This window comes from Rhinoderma darwinii, chromosome 10 (genome assembly GCF_050947455.1).
Source record: "Rhinoderma darwinii isolate aRhiDar2 chromosome 10, aRhiDar2.hap1, whole genome shotgun sequence".
In the NCBI taxonomy this organism is placed as follows: domain Eukaryota; kingdom Metazoa; phylum Chordata; class Amphibia; order Anura; family Rhinodermatidae; genus Rhinoderma; species Rhinoderma darwinii.
This window is the reverse complement of record NC_134696.1, coordinates 31808592-31830682: the sequence shown is the minus strand read 5'-3', so window position 1 is coordinate 31830682 and position 22091 is coordinate 31808592. Positions and strand designations below refer to the sequence as shown.

General features: G+C 42.7%; 1 long non-coding RNA gene across 2 annotated transcripts in view; it reads left to right on the top strand.

Annotated features, from left to right (window-relative positions):
• LOC142661949 (uncharacterized) overlaps positions 1–22091 on the top strand; it is a 257736-nt gene that overhangs the window by 73386 nt on the left and 162259 nt on the right. For both annotated transcript variants that reach the window (XR_012850844.1, XR_012850843.1), the window contains one exon: positions 18247–18461. This is a non-coding gene — a long non-coding RNA (uncharacterized LOC142661949). The remainder of the gene's footprint in view (positions 1–18246; positions 18462–22091) is intronic.

Sequence of the window (22091 nt, the reverse complement as noted above, 5' to 3'; positions counted from 1 at the left end):
TAACTCCCGATCCCCAATAGAGTAATTGCTCTCTGCGGAGGAAAAAAGTCTTGAGTAATAGCCACATATCCCTGCTTTTCCTTTTGAGGCCTCTCTGGAACAGAAGTGCACCTGCACCAACAGAGGAAGCGTCCACCTCCAACGAGAACTGTCGAGAGATGTCAGGATGATGGAGGATTGAGGCTGAGGTAAAGACATTCTTGAGGCTATTAAATGCAGATTCTGCCTCTGGAGTCCACACCTTGGCGTTCACACCTTTCTTGGTAAGGTGGAGACGGGAGCCGTCAATGATGAGAAATTTGGGATAAACTGCCGGTAGAAGTTGGCAAATCCCCAAAAACGCTGTATGGACCGCATGCCCAAAGTACGTGGCCACTCTAGAACGGACTTTACTTTCCCAGGATCCATCTTGTGACCCTGATCCGAGATGATGTAGCCCGGGAAGGACAGAGAATTATTTTCAAAAGTGCATTTCTCCAACTTGGCATACGGGCAATTCTCCCTTAATCGCAGTAGAACTTGACGGAAATGCCTCCGATGTGTCATCGGATCTGGGGAGAAAATTAAAATGTCATCAAGATAGACCACTATAAAGGTTCTCACCGGTTTGTTTGTGGATCCTCTGTGTCGTTCGGGAGATGGTGCTTGTAACCCAGGGCAACGCTTGGCACAGCAGGTTTAGAGGCAGTCGGATGTATAGGCCAGAAGTCAGGACAGGCAGCAGACGTAATGGGTATCGATAGCAATAGGTCAAGGCAGTCGGCAGGCAAGGAGAGTCAAGTACAGGCAGAGGTCACAAAGGGAAATCCAGATAAAGGCAGAAGGCAAGGTAACATGGAAGCTTACGGGGAACTTGATTGAACAAGCAAGGATTCAGAGGGAGGAGGATCCTTAAATAGGAAGTCTTGGAAATTTTGGCACGCGCTGGCCCTTTAAGAAGGGAAGAGTCAGCGCAAGCGCCCTCTAGTGGCTGCAGCCACACACCGTGGATGACGACCGCAGTGGGAGGTAATAGAAGCACTTACCTGACGCTGCCCAGAGCCAGCAGAGCGTCCGGATCGGGTAAGTGGAGCTCGGGACGATCTTTTGGGAATAGAGGGCACAGGAACTGGAGCAGAGACTGTGGAAGAGGTGGGGAACGGCGCGACAGCCGTTACAACCACAACACAGACATAGAGGAGATCTCGGAAGATATCATTAACAAATTCTTGGAAGACCGCGGGAGCGTTACACAGGCTGAAGGGCATCGCCAGTTATTCGTAGTGCCCGTCCCGGGTATTAGATGCCATCCATTACCTTTACGGATTCTGATTAAGTTATAGGCCCCACGCAAGTCTAGTTTAGAGAAGATCTTGGCTCCTCGTATGCGATCAAGTAGTTCTGAGATCAGTGGCAAAGGGTATTTGTTTTTGACCGTGATCGCGGTAGTCAAAGCAGGGTCAAAGAGATCCGTCTTCTTTACAAAGAAGAATCCGGCACCGGCTGGAGAGGAGGATTTTCCTATAAAAACCCTCTCCAGTTTCTCCTTGATATGGGCCGACATGGACTGAGTCTCTGACAAAGAGAGGGGGTATACCCGACCATGAAGGAGTGAAGCATTAGGAACCAGTTCAATCAGGCAGTCGTACACCCGGTGTGGGGGAAGCATCTCGGCCTCCTTCTTGCAAAAAACATCTGCAAAATGAGTGGGTAATCCTGTCAACGAGACGAGGCAGGAGGCAGGACAGGCTGAATCTGTAACAAGCAACGGTGGAGACATTTGGATGTCCATTGGAGAACTTCTCCGGAATTCCAGTCCAGAACAAGTGCATGAAGCCGGAGCCAAGGCAGACCCAGCAACACTGGATTGATGGCTTTGGGCAAGATGAGGAAAGTAATCTGCTCAGTATGAAGAGCTCCCACTTGGAGCTTCAGTGGCTTGGTCTCAGACACGATGGGGTTTGTAATTCCCATGTTTGTCTTCGCAAATGGTCCCTCAGTGTTATCCTGTTCCCAAGTGTTCCCGTGCCCTACTATCTGCTCCTGTATGCTGTGCTGTGTTGGTTCCTAGCCCTATTGAGTGTTGGAGTCGTGTTCCGTCATCGATCACGCCTGCTGTCGTACACCACGTCTGGTATCCTCTGCCACGCCTGATATCTTTCATCTGCTGTCTAAAGTTCCATCTGTGCCTAGCCATTGCGACTGTCTGGACTATTCAGGTACCTTTGTGCTGGACTTTGTATTGATTGGGTACTCTGTTGTCTGGCCAGCTGCCTCACCGCTACAGCGGTGCGGCCTAGTGGGTCCACATACCCACAGATCGTGAAAGGTATTCTAGATTTTTGTGTAATGGATTTGAGTCTTTTTGGTAGTAGTGCTCCAGATTTGTTATCTTGGGAGTAGTAACATGTTTTCATTATTTTCAGGGCCTTGTCATGTTTTTGGATAAGCGCGTTTTTTCAGTGGAGTCTTGTATCGGCCAAGGCTGTGGTGGCATGAAATGAATACTTATTTTCATTTTGGGCTTCTAAAATCCGGATCTTTTCTAGGGTGTCTCTGATATCCTTATCCCTTTGCTTTTTAAGTCTGCTGCCCAAACGGATAAAGGTTCCCCTTATACAGGCTTTATGAGCATTCCAAAGTGTAAATGCATTAATATCTGGGGTGACAATAAATTTAAAATATTCAGTTAGTGCCGTTTCTAACTCTTTAGAGAGTGAGTCATGGGAAATAATGTATGAGTTGGCTCGCCATACATAATCTGAAATGTACCTATGATTGCCGATAACACTTGGTCTATCCAGAACATGTTTATCCGGGAGTATGATTTATGTCTAGCGGAGTAGTACGTAAAATCTTTTTCGCTAACGTTGAGCAGTTGCCATATGTCATATATAATTTTTCATTCTGTCGTAATGAGTTAAGAGTGCTTCTCCTCGGGGGTGAGGATGAGGAGGAGTCAAGCATTGAGTCACAAATAGTGTTAAAATCACTACACATAATCAGGAGACCTTTCCTAATAGCATTGTTTCTTCAGAAATCTATGTTGGTTGCAATTCGGAGCATACAGATTCACTACAGTATATTCTATCGAGTTAACAGAACAGTGGACTATGATATATCTACTTAGGCGGTCTATCACCAAATGATGGATTGTGACAGTAAGAGTGTTGCGAAAGGCAATGAGGACACCCTCTTCTTTTTAGGAAAGGAGGAGTGAATGATGGTGAGAATTCCCTGTGTTGCAGCCTTAGTGGGCCCTTACTTGAGATGTGGGTCTCTTGTATGCAGGCGATATCACATAGATTTGTTCCCCTGGGAGATAAGCCCCCTCTTCCTATTGCAGTAAACATACATATGTAACCAAACTGAGCGTGTGTTTTTATGGAAAAGTTGGGGAATATATTCACAAGCCCCAAGAGTCCAAAAGGTACAGGAAAACGCCAAAAGATTAAATTAAGATACAATTATTTATGATACGTGAGGAACCCCTTTATTCGGTACCTTTTTCTTAATATTACAGTTTCAGGAATAAAATACCTTTGGTCACGAATGATGTGCTACTAGGCAACGAAGAATATTTATCAGATAGCAGTGTATATTTGTCGCTAGTGAATCATTCGACTTGGAGAGGCTCAAGGTTTAACAAAGTATCTCTGCCACTAACCTCCTTCACCACCTGCTCACCCTGGCAGCAAGTGATGTGACAGCACATATAGACAGCGAAGAGAGGAAAGCCTGTCTCCCATAGCTGTCGATGCGTCGTAGCAGAGGTGGAGAAGGAATGTGTAGCGTGAAGAGAAGGTCGGATGGTATCTTTAATCCTATTATACATTTCTAGGCTTTAAGATACCACCAACCTATCCTTAGCTTTAACATAGCGTGAGAGCAAAACTCACACATGCAGAACTCACACACGCATCCTAAAACAACACAGGGTTTATGCCTAAATTATGCTAATACAGACAAATGAAATTAATAAAAAAAGTTATATTGCTGCAACTTCTGATACGTGTCAAATGTAGTAACCGGAAAAACTAAGGTTTACTTACCTCCAATCATAGGGTCATTTTTCATAAAACATCAGGTGCGGAGTAGTTATAGCCAACCCCTTATATTTTATTTCACATTTACAGTGGTAGACCATCACCATGCGTTTATACTACCGCTTCAAGTGAATGGGACTGAGCTGCAATACTCGAAGCAGCCCTTTGACTAGAGTGGCCCTGTTTCTCGGAAAGACCTTTTTTCTAATCTAATACAAGTCCTTTAAATGGGTCTTCCCAGAATGATAATTTATCACCTATCCACAGGATAGGGGATCATTTTCTAATCGCTGGGACCCCACCGATCATGAGAAAAGGTGTCCCGAACTCCCAAATTCTCCTCACTGCACTCCCCATAGTGAGAAGGAGCATGGGCCCGCCACTCCTTTCACTGCCTATGACAATGATGGAAACAGCCAAGCGCTGTATTCAGCTTTTTCCATCATTTCCATAGACATTGAATAGAGCAGCAGTGCGCATGCTCGACCACCACTTCATTCAATGTCCTCCTCACTGCGGCCGAGCAATGAGGAGAAACGGGGTTGGTGGCCCCTTTTCCCATGATCGGTGGGGGTCCCAGCAATCAGAAAATTATCACCTATTCTGTGGATAGGTAATAATTTATAATTTTAGGAAAACCACTTTAATTTTTTCTTTTTTTTTCTTTTTATTTAGTTCATATTATCTTCCATTTGTTAATACTAGATGAGTCTGAGTGGGCAATGCGTTAATAGTGCAATTGAACAATTATTAAAGGAAAACGCAACACTTTAAAGGGGTTATCCAGGACTTTTATATTGATGGCTTAGGATAGCTCATAAATATAAGATCAGTGGGGGTCTGACTCCCATCCACCCCTGCTGATCATCTGACTGAAGGGGCCGCGGTGTTCATCGCCGTTGTCCCCTTTGCCAGCTGATCGGCGGGGGGTACCGGGAGTCGGAGCCCCAACGATCTTCTATTGATGACCTATCTTGAGGATGCGCCATCAATATAAAAGTCCTAGATAACCCATTTAAGGTGTTTTTGTGGCAATTTTTGGCTCTGTTTTTTGAACCAAACACAGGAGTGAATAAAAAGGGAAAAAAAAGCATCAGTCTTTTTTTTTATATCCCTTCTTTCTTTTGGATCCACTTTGTAAAAAACAAAAACAAAACGGAGCCAAAAACTGCATCAAAACTACATGTGATCCTGGCCTAAAGGTACATTTTAACAACATTTTAGAGTATGGGGCCCTACGGGTACGTACGCAAATGTAGGGCAATAAAGAAGTGTGAACAGAGCCTTAAGGCCCTGATAGACAGAGCGATTTATTGTGCAAATTTTTATAAAATCGTTCGAATGCTAGAGCTAACACATAATGTAATAGTCGTTTGATCGTTGCACGCTAACAATAAATCGTTGGGATTCCATGGAATGGCCACATCTGAGTGAAAGATTATCTTTCGTCGCCACCACCACATCCCCTTGTCTAATGAGAAATCTTCCAGTCGTTAGCAGATCAGAGATGAGGTTTGCTTTTTGTTGGAGGTTGGTTTTGATGCAAGCAATGATCGCAGTAACAAGTAAACAGCGAAAATCTTTAGAGATAATTGTTACATTTAATAGACCATCTTTAGAACGCAAGTAACGCGCTAAATCACCGCTCATCGCTCGTTCATGAAGGAATATCTGCTCGTTTAAGAGGACCTTTACATTATGTAAAGGAACACCAGCATTTAGGAACAGTGCTGGGGCGTTTTGTCGCTATAGCAACCATAGGACGTAAATTTATCCTGCCCAGTACAGGATGATAGTTCATTAATAAAATAGGAAACTCACGTTAAATTCTATTAAAATAATCTTTCATATATTGCAAAAAGCAAGGAAACCGGAATCATTTAGCCAGGCGTTCTCTCTGATCTAAAAATCGTTGACTTACTAAAATTTACTTTAAATCGTTTATTATGTTATTGTCAATATTGCCATCCGGATATAATTAGTCTGACTCACAATTCAGTTTTGTTTTTTTTACTATAAGAAAAAGTTACTGCCTGTAAGTAATAATGTGATTTAGATTTAATATTGTGACTTAGGGAAATATAAACATTAACAATAAATACATTACTTAAATTTCCGTTGTCTACAATATAATATATTTTTGTGCTCACTGATTGCTTCATGACCTGGTCAGTGTCATCGCACGGCTCTGGACTCCACTTCTCTGCTTATGTGACTTCTGAGTTAAACGTCAACTTTGTACAAGTAAGACTTTGTTCACATCTGCTTTGGTACTCCGTTCATGGGATCCGTCTGAGCTTTCCGTCAGGGGAACCACGAACGGAATCCAAGCTGCAACAAACTGAAACCATAGGTTTCCGTTTACAACACCATTGCATTGATTTCAATGGTGACGGATCCTGTCCAAATGGTTTCCGTTTGTCACCGTTGTTTAAAGGAACAGTGTCACCCCCAAAAATTTTTTAATATGTTAAAGATGTTAGTGCTTTATTAAAAACGTTTGGATTAATTAGTGTGTTTGTGTGTTACTTTTTTTTTATTTTTACACTTTTTCTTCCCTATTGGGGATGCCATTTTTTTTTCCATTTCTGTATGTGTCGATTAACGACACATACAGACATGGAATACGGCAGCTCCAGTCCCATAGGGACTGCGAACGGGGCCCGTTCCATCCACTATCGTGTACGCCGCTGTGTGGGAACGGCGCATGCGCCGCTCCCACACAGTTCAATTTGAAATGCGCGCCGTCCGGCGCCATTTTCCTGTGGACCGGAAGTCGCGGCCGGACAGTAAGATTACTACTTCCGGTCGCGGCTTCCGGACTTGTGCACATGGAGCAGCGGCAGCAGACGGAGCGGATGGACCGGAGGGAGCGGCGGCGACTGGAGCAGGTAAGTTATTTCTATGTATGTTCGTGTTTCAGTGTGTGTTTACTACTGTATGTAAACCTACTACACTGTGTGTTAGCTCAAAAAATGGCGACACACAGTGTAGGAGGTTAGACCGTTCAAACCCCTCGTTTCTCCCGGCACTAGCCAGGATAAAGGAGGGGGGGATTCTGAGAGCTCACTAGAGCGAGGGATTTTTACCCAATTTTGCAGCATAAAGCAATGTGGTTGCTTTACCACATGCAATGCTGCAATTTTGGGAATGGCTCCATCTAGTGACCAGTGCTGGGAAATATTATAAATTGAATCCAATTTATATTATTTCCTGACTCGTGAAAAAAAAAAAAAAAAATTAGAACAATGTTTAATCACCTACACACTAATTGTTTAACTAAAAAAAACAAACATGTTTTGCTGGCAACACATTCCCTTTAAGGGTATGTGCACACACACTAATTACGTCCGTAATTGACGGACGTATTTCGGCTGCAAGTACCGAACCGAACTCAGTGCAGGGAGCCGGGCTCCTAGCATCATACTTATATACGATGCTAGGAGTCCCTGCCTCTCTGCAGGACAACTGTCTCGTACTGTAATCATGTTTTCAGTACGGGACAGTAGTTCCACGGAGAGGCAGGGACTCCTAGCATCGTACATAAGTATGATGCTAGGAGCCCGGCTCCCTGCACTGTGTTCGGTCCACTACTTGCGGCCGAAATACGTCCGTCAATTATGGACGTAATTAGTGTGTGTGCACATACCCTAAGGGTTCCGTTGTTTTGACGGAATTAATACCGTAGTCGACTGCGCTATTCATTCCGTCAAAACGACAGAACCCTTAAACAACGGTGACAAAAGGTTTCCGTTTATTTCCGTTTGGATTCCGTTCATGGGTTCCCCTGACGGAAAGCTCCGACGCAACCTGTGAACGGAGCCTTATTAAAAAAAAAAAACTCACAATATAAAACTACTATAGTATGCAAATTTATACTATTTTTCTTCTTGAAGTTTGATGGAAATATAACCATATATAAAATAATTTCTAACATATATTACTGGGGTTTATAGAATTCAATAGGTTACATGTACAGAAATGTGAATACTGATCATATTTATATCATTTTTATAGGAAAAAAACATGAGTCAGATGCCCATTGTACAAAACACTTTTAACAACAAATAAATGTGTCCTATTTTTTCTTCTAATCGAATTGTTCCATACCGCAATACAGTGCACCATATTTATTAAACACTTGTGCCCTCTTTATTTTGTTTTGGGACAATATTGGGAAAAAAAATGTATGAAAGGGTTGTGGCATGTGTCATTTTGATAAATTTGCTGCAATCTGAACTAAATTCAACATTCAAGACAATTAATAAATGTGCCTTTATGTGATCCACAACTCCATATTTTTATCCTTCTTCGGAAATCTTAGGCCCTGTTCACAGAGATTTTTGCAGGCAGAAAATTCAGGCTTTTTTTAAGAGGTTTTGCACCACAGGAGTTTTTTGCTGCGTTTTTTGCCACTATTTTTGGGCGTTTTTTACCTCTTTCTTCAACATGCAAAGGAAAAAACCGCGACAGTCTCTCATTGATTTCAATGGGGTTTTGAGGCGGAAAACGCCTCAAGATAGGGCATGCCGCTTCTTTTTCCCACAATCGTTTATTTCTGCTCGTGAGGAAAAAACGCCTTCACCTGCCATGGAAATCAATGGGAGGCAATTTCGGCCATTGTTTCCGCGGCAAAAAACAGTGTGAACAGGGCCTACAATTTCTAAGGGGGAAACCCCTACCATTTTAATGAGGATTAGCTTCTTCATATGCCGCTTTTATATTGGATTGTTCTATTTGATAAACAGATTACAATGTAAGAGAAGAAGTGTCGTCTTCATACTCCAGTGTCAAAAGCAATAGTTCCATCCAGCATAAAATTATGTATCAAATACTCCAGGTTCTTTCCCTACTGACTCCTTAGGACATTCCGTAGAGTTTAGGCCCGGATCACAGGATTGTCAAAGCTTCCATTTCTAACAGATCTCTTTGACGTTAATAGGAACTATCGGGTTTCCATTTTTTTTCCCCTGGATAAACTCCATAAATCAATATCATAAACTGATAACTAGTGACAAGTCGGTACTCAAGTGAGAATAATAAATTTATGTGAAGATTCAAAATATGGATCTCTTAATTGATCATACTAAAGATCTATAAGGTCACTTTCTCCATTTGTTCAAGAGTAAATATAGTATTGTATTATTGTCTATGCACAAGTCCTGATCCAAGGTAGTAGAAACAAAACGTACATTATTTATACATGATTTTAAAGTGATACAGGTGCATTTAATCTGCTATTCTTAGAACCGCCAGAGCTAATTGTTAAAGTGTATCTCTAGTTGTAATCTCCTGCCCGAATCGACATTGAGCATGAAGACATGCTCCAGCACACTGGGCGGCAAAGTTGTCATGGCAACCATACGACGCCTGGAGAGTATTGTGCATGGGTCCAATTAATTGGAATTATGGAAATCACCGAGTACAGCGCTAGGCTATCTCTGTCAGTCCCATAGACTTTGAATGGAGCGACAACATGCATGCTCGACCGCTGCTCCATTCAAACTCCTCCTCACTTTGGTCGTTCAGTGGGGGGGGGTTAAGGACCCCTACACTAGCATTCGGTGGGGTGCCCAGCGATTAGACGTTTATCACCTTCCTTGTGGATAGGTGATAAATGTCGATCTTGGGACAAACCCTTTTAATTTTTAGTTTTAAAATTGTCTAGTTTAGTTAGATATACATTGGAATCATATGACATTATTATCTGTGATTACAGTGACCCTCTAATCGTGTGTTAACTGCATTGTTATAATCAAGATTAAAGGCTGTCAAGCATGGAGGTACCGTAGAGAAAATAATATGAAAATGCATAAATAGCAATTCCCCAATATGTTAACAGAATTGCTTCTCACTGGGAAAAGAACAGATGGGGAAAGTTTTAATTTTTAGACTGTTGCCCTGTTTATAGTTTGCAGCTGGAAGCAATTATAGACCAAGGTTTCCCTGAAAAATGCCTTTTGGTGTCAAATATTAGCTAGATGTCATTCAGGTGTCATAGAAACAAAATAATTTATATTGGCATCAATAATGTTCTTGTGTATTACCCCTGTTCTCCTTAATTTATCCCCTAACTTTTCTGCAGCTCTGTAGATGTTGAATGGTAGCGTTCCTGCTCATTCTGCCATAAAGTTCACAAATAATGTTTCCATTCACTTTCCAAATAATACTGCCATAAAGGACCCAAACAAAACCACCATACAGTGCCCAAATAATGGCATCATACAGATCTTAACCATGTCAATTGTCAAGGCTGTATTACGTCAAAAATGTAAACACTGAATATAAGGACTAGAGCTTAGAATCTTGGTATCATATTAAAGAATCTTGTGACATGCATTTCTTTCTACGAAGCGTTTTTTTTTACGCGTAAGTGTAAAAATTGTCATGGCAGCGATTAGCAAACAACACCATCATACATTATAAATAATACCTTCATAAATTATAAATAATACCGTCATACCTTATAAATAATAGCTTTATACATTGTCCAAAAATTACTATTATATAGTGTGCAAATAAAAACTCCATACAGTGCCCAAATAACACTGTCATACAGTGTTCAATTGCTACCGCCATACCATGCTCAAATAATACCATCTTGGTGTTCTACTAATATCAGCATATAGTGTCAAATTAAAATGACAAAACTGCCCATTTAATACTGCACATATTATTTGTCATATTACCCCTGTAATACCACCATGCCATTCTCTTACAACTAGTTCCACACAGACCTTGGGCTATTTTACACATTCCCTTCTTGCCAGGGAGACCATCACTACCCACTACTTCTTGCTGAGTAAATAACAGTGTGTCTGTGGTTTCGTCCCCAAGTTGCGTGAAGAAGGCCCTTAAAACATATTCATCTTGTGATCAGGGTTGTGACCACCGTTTCTATAGACTTTGGTATATCATTTATTGTCTCTTGAATAGCAGGTAAAGTCACAATGAAGTCATCCATCTTCATATTATGCCATGTACCAGTATGTTCAGCCCATAATAGCCATTGGCCCTGATTTCATTTAGCAAAGCTTTCAGATCCCTTGCATTTCCAACTCATTAACAATATAAGCATTAATAAGGTAAGCATGCTGACTTCCAGAAAAAACTATGACAACACCTCAACGGCCCCCACAATCCGATTGCGGGGTGCCGATGAAGACTCCAAGGTCTGTCATCTTTGTGCTCCAATTAAGCCCTTAATAGGAGACCTAAAAAAGCACAATACACTACAATACATAAGTACATTAAATGGGGGCATTAAAAACTACCACTCGACGCCCCCCCCCCCCCAAAAAAAGCCCTTATATGGCTATGTCAACAAAAAAATAAAAACGCTATGACTTTTGGAGTACAGGGAGGAAAAATCAACAATAAAAATGTGACTGTTGTTGGAAGGGGTTAAATCACCAATAAAACATAGAGAATTGTCAAATCTTTTAGCATTGATAATGGAGAATATCCATATTAAATGACAGGGTAGTTACTCTTTATTTCTCAGTTGCCTGCTCAGTGGTTTATATAGATTTAAAAGAAAAACTTAAATCTTGGGAAATATCAAAATAAATAAGAAAGAAATCTGCCAAGATTACTTCACAATTTTTTTTAATTGGAATGTTTTGTCTAATTCTGGAAATTGAACTTAACAGTTCAAAAGTATTTGGCCAAGGGCAAGACCTTAGATAGCAATGTAATGTGGTATCTATGGGCTATAGAAATATATATTATAGAAATAGCTTCTCAATACCCCCAAAACTCCCATAAAAGTGTGCAGCTACAAGCATCAATTTATTCTCCACCTTGTAACAAGGAACGTTACATACAGTACGTCCAATATGTCTTGTAAAGCGTTAATAAATTATATACTTACAAAACCGCACTAGAAATAAATTGTGGGCTGCAAAATTGGGACACAAGTACATTGTGGTTCCTTACATGGCGGCATTGAGCAGTGAAATGTAAACACACCACAGAAGACACGTTAAATATACCCACAGACCATGATACACACTTGGACAATGACAACCCACTATATTTTTTAAGCCATATCAAAAAATTACATACAAATCCAATCTTAACATAACATTATATTTACAACCCCCTCTTTGTACCCTCCCATTCCTCCCTTTTGACCGGTCTTGATTTAAACAAATTACATATTTGAAAAACAATCTGTAAAGGATCTGCCAGGTACTACATCTGGGTATACTCCCAGGATTAATCAGTCGACACCTGAGGCCAGACCTCTGAGACTGACACCTGCTCCCACCAATCAGGGTGGCAGGCTCAGGAGTGGGAGAGCCTATCGCGGCCTGGTCAGTCAGAGTTAGCTCCGCCCCCTGTCCATTTATACCTGCCGTTTTCTCTTCCTCCTTGCTTGTTATTCTTTTTGGATTCCTGGCCCCACTGCTGCCTTGCTCCAGGCTGCTTCTGCCGTGCTTCTGCCTTGCTTCAGTTCCGTTTATCCTGCGTTGCTCTACCCCTGGCTTGCTTCTGCTCCGTGCTCCCGTTTGTATACTCCTCTACTTCCTGATCCTGACTGGCTCATTCACCGCTCCGTTTCCTCGCGGCGTTCCGTGGGCTACTGTATTCCCTTGCGTGTTCCCTGTTTGTCTCCCTTGCACTTAGACAGCGTAGGGACCGCCGCCAAGTTGTACCCCGTCGCCTAGGGCGGGTCGTTGCAAGTAGGCAGGGACAGGGCGGTGGGTAGATTAGGGCTCACTTGTTCCCTTCACCTCCTTCCTGCCATTACACAATCAGTCGGTATCATTTTCCCCAACAAGTTTTAGAATGCCACTGATCATAATTTAATATAATTGCTCATATTTTATTATTTTTTTTAACATATTGTGTCCATTCGTTAATATCTGGGGGTGAACTAGATATCTATTTTTTAACTATTAAAAGTTTAACGATAAACAAAAATTTCAATAGTCCTTGTTTTTTCTCCCTTGCAAATATTCAGCTCAATGTCATCCCCCAATAAAAAAATCCCACCCCATCATAAAAAAATGCCCCATAAAAAAGTATAAATCCCCCACAGTATAATGCCCTATATAGTGCCCCCGAATAGCATAATGCCCCTTTAGTGCCCCCATACAGTATAATAATATTTAATAATAGAATTTATTATAACCCGGTATTATAACACAGTATGTTGTCCTCTAATTGTGCCCACATAGTATTATGCCCCCTAAGTGACACACACAGTATATTGCCCACTTACACAGCCCCCCCCCTTGTAAATAGTGCCCCCTGTAGATTGTGCAATACAGCCTCCCTGTAGACCGTGCCATAATCTCCCACCCCCCCCTTGTAGACAGTGCCATACAGCCCCCACCTCTCCCTTGCAGACAGTGCCATACAGCCCCCACCTCCCCCTGGTAGACATTGCCATACAGCCCACCCCCCTTGTAGACAGTGCCATAGGGCCCCACCTCCCTTTTGTACACTGTACCGCACACCTCCCTCTTGTAGACAGTGTCATACAGCCCCCACCTCCTCATTGTAGACAGTGTCATACAGCCCCCACCTCCCACTTGTAGACAGTGCCATACTGCCCTACCTACTCCTTGTAGACCGTGCCATACAGACCCCACCTCCCCCTGGTAGACAGTGCCATACAGCCCCCCACTTCCTCCTTGTAGACGGTGCCATACAGCTTCCACCTCCCTTTTGAACACTGTACCCCCACCTCCCTCTTGTAGACTGTCATACAGCCCCCACCTCCCCATTGTAGACAGTGTTATAGAGCCCCCCCTGTAGACAGTTCCATACAGCCCCCACCTCCCCCTTGTAGACAGTGCCATACTGCCCAACCTACTCCTTGTAGGCCGTGCTATACAGCCCCCACCTCCCCTTGTAGGCAGTGCCATACAGCCCCCACCTCCCCCTTCTAGACAGTGCCATACAGCCCCCACCTCCCCCTTGTAGACAGTGCCATACTGCCTCACCTCCCCCTTGTAGACCGTGCCATACAGCCCCCACCTCCCCCTTGTAGACCGTGCCATACAGCCCCCCACCTCCCCCTTGTAGACAGTGCCGTACAGCCCCCACCTCTGTGTAGACCGTGTCATATAGCCCACCACCTCCCACTTGTAGACAGTGCCATACAGCCCCCACCTCCTTGTAGACAGTGTCATGCAGCCCCCGACCTCCCCTTGTAGACAGTGTCACGCAGCCCCCGACCTCCCATTATAGACAGTGTCATGCAGCCCCCCACCTGCCCCTTGTAGACCGTGCCCCCAAACAAAAATATTGTACTCACCTAGACCCCGTTCCCACGATGAACGGAGTTGCTCCACAACACCAATGACGGGATCTTTGCATAGGCCGGCGTGATCCAGTGATGTCATCACGCCAGCCTGCGCAGGAATCCTGTCCCTGAGCCTGATAGGCTGCAGGCTGAACGGCCTGTAACTTAGTACAGATTTTCCCAATCTTTTCGGACTGAAGGCACCCCTGATTAAAAAAAAAAAATCCCCAGGGCACCCCTAACAAAAATTGTTTCGAGAAAGACAGACAGAAAACGGCTAAAAACAAGCATTACACTCTTAGGGTATGTTTACACAACGTTTTTTGTAAGGCAGAAAACAAAATGATGTTTTTTTTTTTTGCATTTTTTTTTTTAAGCTGTTGAAGCTAATGCAAAAGACGCAGGCAAAATAACCCTCTTAATTTAAATTCGAGGTCAGAGGTGGAAACCACTTGAAGATCATCAGCCCACCACTTACAGTAAAATGACCATCAGCCCCCCACTCACAGATGCCTCCTGTAGGTAGTGCCACACAGCCCCCTTGTTGGTAGTGCCACACAGCACCCTTGTATGTAGTGCAACACAGCCCCATGTAGGTAGTGCCACATAGCCCCCTTGTAGGTAGTGCCACACAGCCCCCTTGTAGGTAGTGCCACACAGCCCCCTTGTAGGTAGTGGCACACAGCCCACTTGTAGATAGCACCCCCCCTTTCCTGTAGATAACGCAACTGTAGCTCCCTAAAGGAAAGGAAACCGCTTGTTGCCGGGGATTCCGCTCCTGGATGGAGCGCTTGATGTCTCTGTCCATATATGGACACTGGTGCCCTCACACCCGGGCGGAAAGGCAGCTGCTAAGTCGCCTGGCCCGGACACTTCTGAAACACAAGCAGGGGAAGGGAGCCAGTGCAGCGCCCGCTTTTACCTGCTGGAGTGATGCGCCCTGTGCAATGGCGCAGGTCGCACGTCCCTAAGGCCGGCCCTGGGTATGGTTACCAAGTGGTAAATAAACATATTTTAATTATAAATGCTGTGGCCAACCTCCACCCACATAAAGGAGAAAATGTTGTGTGTCTTTATTATAGTTCAAAGGGAAATAACTTCCCTGTATCCCCTGACAGTTATAGTAAGTGGTGTTCCATACAGTCAATTCTAGTCCTGTGTGTTTGCCACTAAGGAGCCTGTTATACTCATGGAAAGTGTTCAGAAGACCAGCATCTCTTGAATAGATCCTATCTATAGGCATTTTTAGAGAACATGAAGTAGAAAGTCACTGAGCCATTCAGAAATCTTGGTGATATTGTAAATGAATAATCAGGTCTAGACCACCTCAGAGACTTCAGATTACAGATATAATTATTCTTTGATGAGGATTTCGCTCATTCAATGTCAAAATAAAACAACTTGAAGAATGGTGGATTGGTTTCCTAGGTACTGCAATAGACCACAAGTATAACTATTTAATATTTTTAAATACCTTGATGGATTTATCATTAGGTAGGGCAGGCCCTTGCTCATATTCAGTAGAAGCTAATAGGTAGGCTATCCTTTACCTTCACAGCTGCACGTGACACAAGTTTCCTTAATTAGAACAGCATATGTTCCAAAGTTCTTAAAATAGGTGCAACAACTATGCCTTCCAATCTATCTTTCATGTAGACAGGAAAATTCCAGGTTCTTAAAGGGGTATTCCCAACGAAGCATTTATGCCAAATCCACAGTTGTCATCCAACCGTGAAGCATGCTCGGCTGTTTTCGTAACTCTAATAGGAATGAAAGGAGAGTGCCGCGCACATGTGTGGCCACCTCTCCATTCATTCTCCACCTGGATCAGGCAGCAACCTCACCAGGCGGAAAGAGGATTGGGTGACCCATGTTCTAGATATAGGTGTGGGTTTCAGAGCTGGGACCAGCATCTATAAAGACATTTATGGCATATCCTGTGGACATGCCATAAACAATTCAGTTGGGAATATCCCTCTAAAAGATCTGTGGCTTTGGTCCAGAACTATGTTGGTGTTAAAATCTACTTCCTTTCACCGATACCCACACACACAACCAGCAGTTTATTACCCCATTATGCAAACCTAAAAAAGAGGTGCAGCACAGAATCCTTGTTGACCGATTGATTTTAGCATTTTGCCCCTGTTGACCCAGCTATTTACAATTCAAACCTACTGGTCAAGTGCTATGATATGTTTCTCTGGTGATCCACTGGTTGTTTAAGCACCAATGGTTATCCAGTGAACAATCATGGGTATCCATTGGTTTAACAAATAGTATACCCGGTGGTGTCATAGGGTAATAATAAAACTGTCCAGGGGGTTAATGTGATAGGTGTTTTTTTTGTATTGCAGATCTGTTCCTGCATAGGAAATTGAACAGTACTTCGGCATTACATTTTCTATGTACCTGCATGTGACATATGGTAGAAAGTTTACTGTGACCATCTGGCAAAAAACGGCAATTTTGAACAATCAGTAGTTTTAATTATATCAGTCCTGGTATTATTGTGAATACAAATGATCTCTTGTGGCCTAGGGTTTATTACGTTTTATCCCTGATAGTGTAGGATTGTTTAGGGGGTTTGTACTAATTTCCCTGGTACTAATTTCCATTCATTTACACAGCGCATAGGGATCCTGTTAGATCCTTATGTGCTGTCTTATACTAACACATTAACAATACTGAAGTGTTTAGACAGTGAATAGACATTCCATGGGATGTCTATTCACAATCGCTGCACTTCGTTACTGTTTCTATGGTAGTTACAGCAGAGGATCTCGTTGTAACCTGTCATTTACCGTGTAATCTCGCGAGATTACGCTTCCTCTGCTGTAACTACCACAGACAGAGTAACAGTGGAATGTCTATTCACTGTCTAAACACTTCAGTATTGTTAATATGTTAGTATAAGACAGCACATAAGGATCTAGCAGGATCCCTATGCGTTGAGTAAATGAATGGAGAAGAGTGCATGATGCTGATTGGTCAGCGTCATACACTCCTCTGTACAACGCCCACTTGGTCTAAAGTAAAAATACGCCCACTTGGGCATTAAGCAACTCATTAGCATAAATCTAAAAACGCTAATAAAGTGGTAAAAATAGATTGTTTTTTTTAAATAAAAAGCATTACTGTCACCTACATTATAGCGCCCATCTCCTTATGTAGGAGATAGGGCTCTTCGAATGTGGTGACAGAGCCTCTTTAATCTCTAAGCCTTCCCCTAGTGGTGGCTGCAGGCATACAAAAGGTTTGTGTTTGAATGGGTATTTCTATCAGAGATTTATGGCATATCCACTGGCTGTTTCTGTAACTTTCATAGAAGTAAATGGGAGTTACAGAAACAGCATAGGATAGCGAGCTTGGCTGTTTCTGTATTACCAGCTACCCTTACACTGAGTCCTCCATCTAGATGCGGCAGACACGGAGCCGCGGGAACCTGCTTTCAGATAGGTGTGGGTCCCAGAGCTGGGATTTGGATGTATCAGACATTTATGGCATATCCTGTGGATATGCCATAAATGTCCAAGATGTCAATATCCCTTTAAAGCTATAGCTGTGGGAAGAAAAGCAGGGGATTTGGAGCTCTGTAACAGAAAAATGGAGCTCGGACCCCTATAAAGATATATTCTGAAATTATTTTCCACAGAAATTTGAACCCGTTCAGTCAAGAAACCAAAAACAAAACAAACCAAAAGGAGGCCCATAATGATGGGTGAGGTTCTACCTTTTTTGGTTCAAGACCCCTACATTAATGGCTTACTGATAATATTTTTCAGGTCCTCAGAACAGGGCTTCCATGCATAAGTGACAGATTTGATTGAAGCATGCGTATTTTAGCAACATGTTGCACTAGTCTAACGATGGCAGTCCAAAGTTTTCTTGATTATTTTGTGATCATATATGTCCTATTTTGATAATTACTAATGATTTCTTATTTTTCTATTCTCACTTTATTAGTACCCTGTGGATCCAGAAGACCATGTTCTCTGTATCCTGTATTATCTTCAGAAAAGACTCTAATTGAGACTACCAATGTCATCGGAGTTGGAATTGCGCAGTAATAGGACTCGTCACTTGTGTTCCAAACAATAACTGGCAGCATGTAGGGCGACGAAGGACGTGGCACAGCCAGGCTATGATTTGTGAATCAGCATCTATAATCGTTCTGCCAAGTAAGGAAGGAAGGAGGAGGGTGAGGTAAAACGCTGTATCTCAAGTAGAGAGAAGAAAATCCATGGGGAAGATTCAAGAGATATATACTTATAAAGGGAAAATAAGGGTGCTGGCAGCCTGGTCTGATCTCATAGTCATTTATTTCTGGTCGTTAATAATTTGTGTAATAAAAGATTACGTGTTAGCAGGCTTCCTTGGCACACAGCACTATCCTCCTTGCTGGAGTGAATGTGTTCTTGGAACATAAATTATTCCATTCTTATCGCTTGGCTACGCATTTTTCATGCTGCCTCGGCTTCATTGCAGACGTTGGAGGCCCAGCTGGCTGTGGCTTTCCCTGTGGCATTACCTCCCTCCTTGCAGAGCCTATTTCATTGATGGGCACACACAACCAATAACCTCAGGACAATGCACACCTCACCAATTCTCTTAGTCGTACAGAGAACAAAGTTAATTGGGTGTTAATTAGAGTAATAATAGCTTCTGCCCCATCCATTGCTGTCACTAATTGATATGATCGCATTTAGCAATTTCCCACTTAGTTATGCAGCACAATGATCTCTTGCAAGCCACATATATATATTACCTTCTAAGTTTCAGTTAACCTAAAAAAAAAACTAATTAAGTAAATCGGAGACCGTCCAGTCTTCCAATGGAGTAACACTTCAGGAAACCGATATACTGTGATATGCCGAGTACAGGGCCTGGGAATGTCTAAGGCCTGCATCGCGGTGGATAGAATTGTACCCACTTCTAAGACCTATTTATTTTAATAGGTCTGTGTTCTCTTTATAGGAACACTCCTCGCAAAACTGATACTGTATTGTAGCGAGTGCGGGGCCTGATTGGGCGGTGCATGACACAGATTCTCTCTTTAGTGTTCTATGAATCATTGTGTCATGCACCGCCCCCTCAGGCCCCGCACTAGGCATAACACAGTGAGTTTTTCCTCGAGTGTTCCTGTAAAGCTTTGGATGCTTTATATATCTTCAATGTGTTGTGATAGGAGCTTACGAATGAAAGCAGGCGATGAACACTGCGGCCTCTTCATAGTTTACCAGGCATAGCACCGTACACTTCCGTAGCGGCTCTGCCTGGGATTGCAGTACCGATCCCACAACTGAATAGAACCGGACTGCAGAAAACTGCATTCTCAAGCACATTCGGATGTTTACTGCGATGTGCCAGGTAAACTAATATCATACATGTTGCCTGTAACATAGAGGCGAAAAAAAGTTACCGGTACTTTCCATTTGTAACAAAATAGTTGCCTGGCAGGATTAAAAACAATCTATTATGACTCCATGTTTTGTTTTTTTTATATTTAGTTCAGTTTGTGTTTGGAAGTTTAGGTTGGTCCAGAGGTTATTGATTGGACGTTTAGAGCTGGGACAATTTAATGATCCTTGGCAGGGATGGGTTAATGCTCTCTGCATTTGCAATTGATTTTTTTCTCTATGCCATGTGAAACCAGCAATCAGCTCTGCGGTTTGAAATTGCCCTGAAACAGGAGCTGAGACGTGAAACAGCCACCAACACATTTCAATTAGCAGCCGTTCTACCCAGGATCCCACCCCAGGGGAAAGAGCAGCTTGTACAGATTGACACACTCACAATGAATTGCCTGTCCTTCATAACCTAAACCTGTCTGCCTCATACTCACCCCATGATCATTGAATCCAAGCACAGTGTGCATTTTACCATGTTAAACCCAGTTTTTATAGAAAACATGAAGAAAGTTACAATTAAAGCATCTTTGTTGTTGTTATAATTTATTTTTTTACTGTTAATCAGAACCTGAAAAATACATAAAACTTCTTTGGAAATTGTTGTGCATACTCACCCACATATACATACTCAGTAAAAGATTTACATATCTAAAGCCTGTGAATAATATACCTCACAACTTGGGCCCCTCCATCACCTATCCTGAAAAGTCTGTTTTAAGGGTAAGGCCACATGGAGCGGCCCTGACACGGTCGCAATGCGGCTTACAACCGCTCCGGCACCATGTTCGGTGCGGCTGTCAGACAGCCTGTTAGTGTCCGCATGTTAAATGGCCGCACGATTTTGCAAATTACAACAACTTACCCCCTATTCATTCTCTATGGCAGCGCTGGAAAAAGCCGAACACTGCACTCGGCTATCTCCGGCGCTCCCATAGCGAATGAATGAATGAATGCGCATGCGCATGTAACCGGAATACCTCTTAACGAGGTATTAGACAGCCGCGCCTACATAGTGCCAGCGCGGTTGTTGGCCGTGTTGCGACCGTGTCAGGGCCGCTCCATGTGGCCGTACCCTTATAAATACTTGTATTCCCCATGAAATAACAATCCTGGAGCATCTTTTCTTAGAACTCTACATTGTGCCGTTCCCTAGTTATTCCTCTGTTTTTTCAATTTATGAATAAATTGACAACTGGGTGTTACCAGTTAGGGGGTGTCTCTACACAGTCTGACAATGTCCTATCAGTGCTGACATAGTGAGATTGAGTAGGGACACACCCCATTGACAAGTGGAATGGTAACACCCAATTTTAAATTTTTTCATACATTTCTAGGAGGAATAACAGAGGAACAACAACGCAGAGTTCTAAGAAACTGTTCCAGAATTGTTTCATGGGGAATACAAGTATTTACTAAAATAGACATGTCAGGAGAGTTGAGAGATCCTCTTTAATAAACCCACAAAAGGGCCACGTTTTACATTATCGAACAAGAACATTAACCCTGTATAGTAATCATTAAAAAGTTACATAGTACGCTTGAAAAATGGCATATGTTCAAGTTCAAACAGGAAAAGGGAGAGTATGTGGATAAAGACAAGGGGTAGGGTTACATTTTATAACTTTGTTTGCCCCTATTAATCCAGAGGAAGGCAAATATCAACCCAAAAAAGCATAATTCAATTTGCCCTAAAAGGGAAACATTTCCTTCCTGTTCCCAAGTGGCGACCAGACGGGATCAACATTCATCAGGAATTCTTTTACATTTACATAAGTGTTGATGTTACTTTGTTCTAAGGCATCAACTGTTTCAGCTAAAACCAGTTGCTGGGGTGACTATTCCGTAGCTTTACAGATCTTGTAATAAAAAAAGGATATTGAACCTTCTTTTCTTAATATTGAGGGAGTGCCCGCCTGTCTTATGGAGATTTTCTATGAAACATCTTTTCACCACATCTTTGGTATGGGCCATTAATATACATAATTATTTAAAATCTTTCCTCATAACTAAAATTGTCCATGTTCTATATTAGTTTAGTTGCTCTTCTTTGTACCTTTTCCAATGTCAGGAGTCATGGGGCCTGTAGAAGTAGTGACAGGGCCTACAGAAGGGCTAAACTGGAGAGCGGAGTATAAGGGATAGCTGGGTATTCACCCTTTAACCTCTGTACAGAGATGTGGACTTGGCAGCTAGAACCCCCAGGTCACTACCCACAGAGTAGGCTCCATTGGCAACTGCTGACATGGACAGACGAGGTACAATAACAGCAGACAAGATGCAGTGTCCTGTACTATCGTAGGTCAGGGCAGGCGGCAGATGGTCACTTACGGTTAGTGGAGCTAGAGGTTAGGGCAGGCGAAAGACGATTATCACTGTGCACATGCAAAAGGTCAGGGCAGG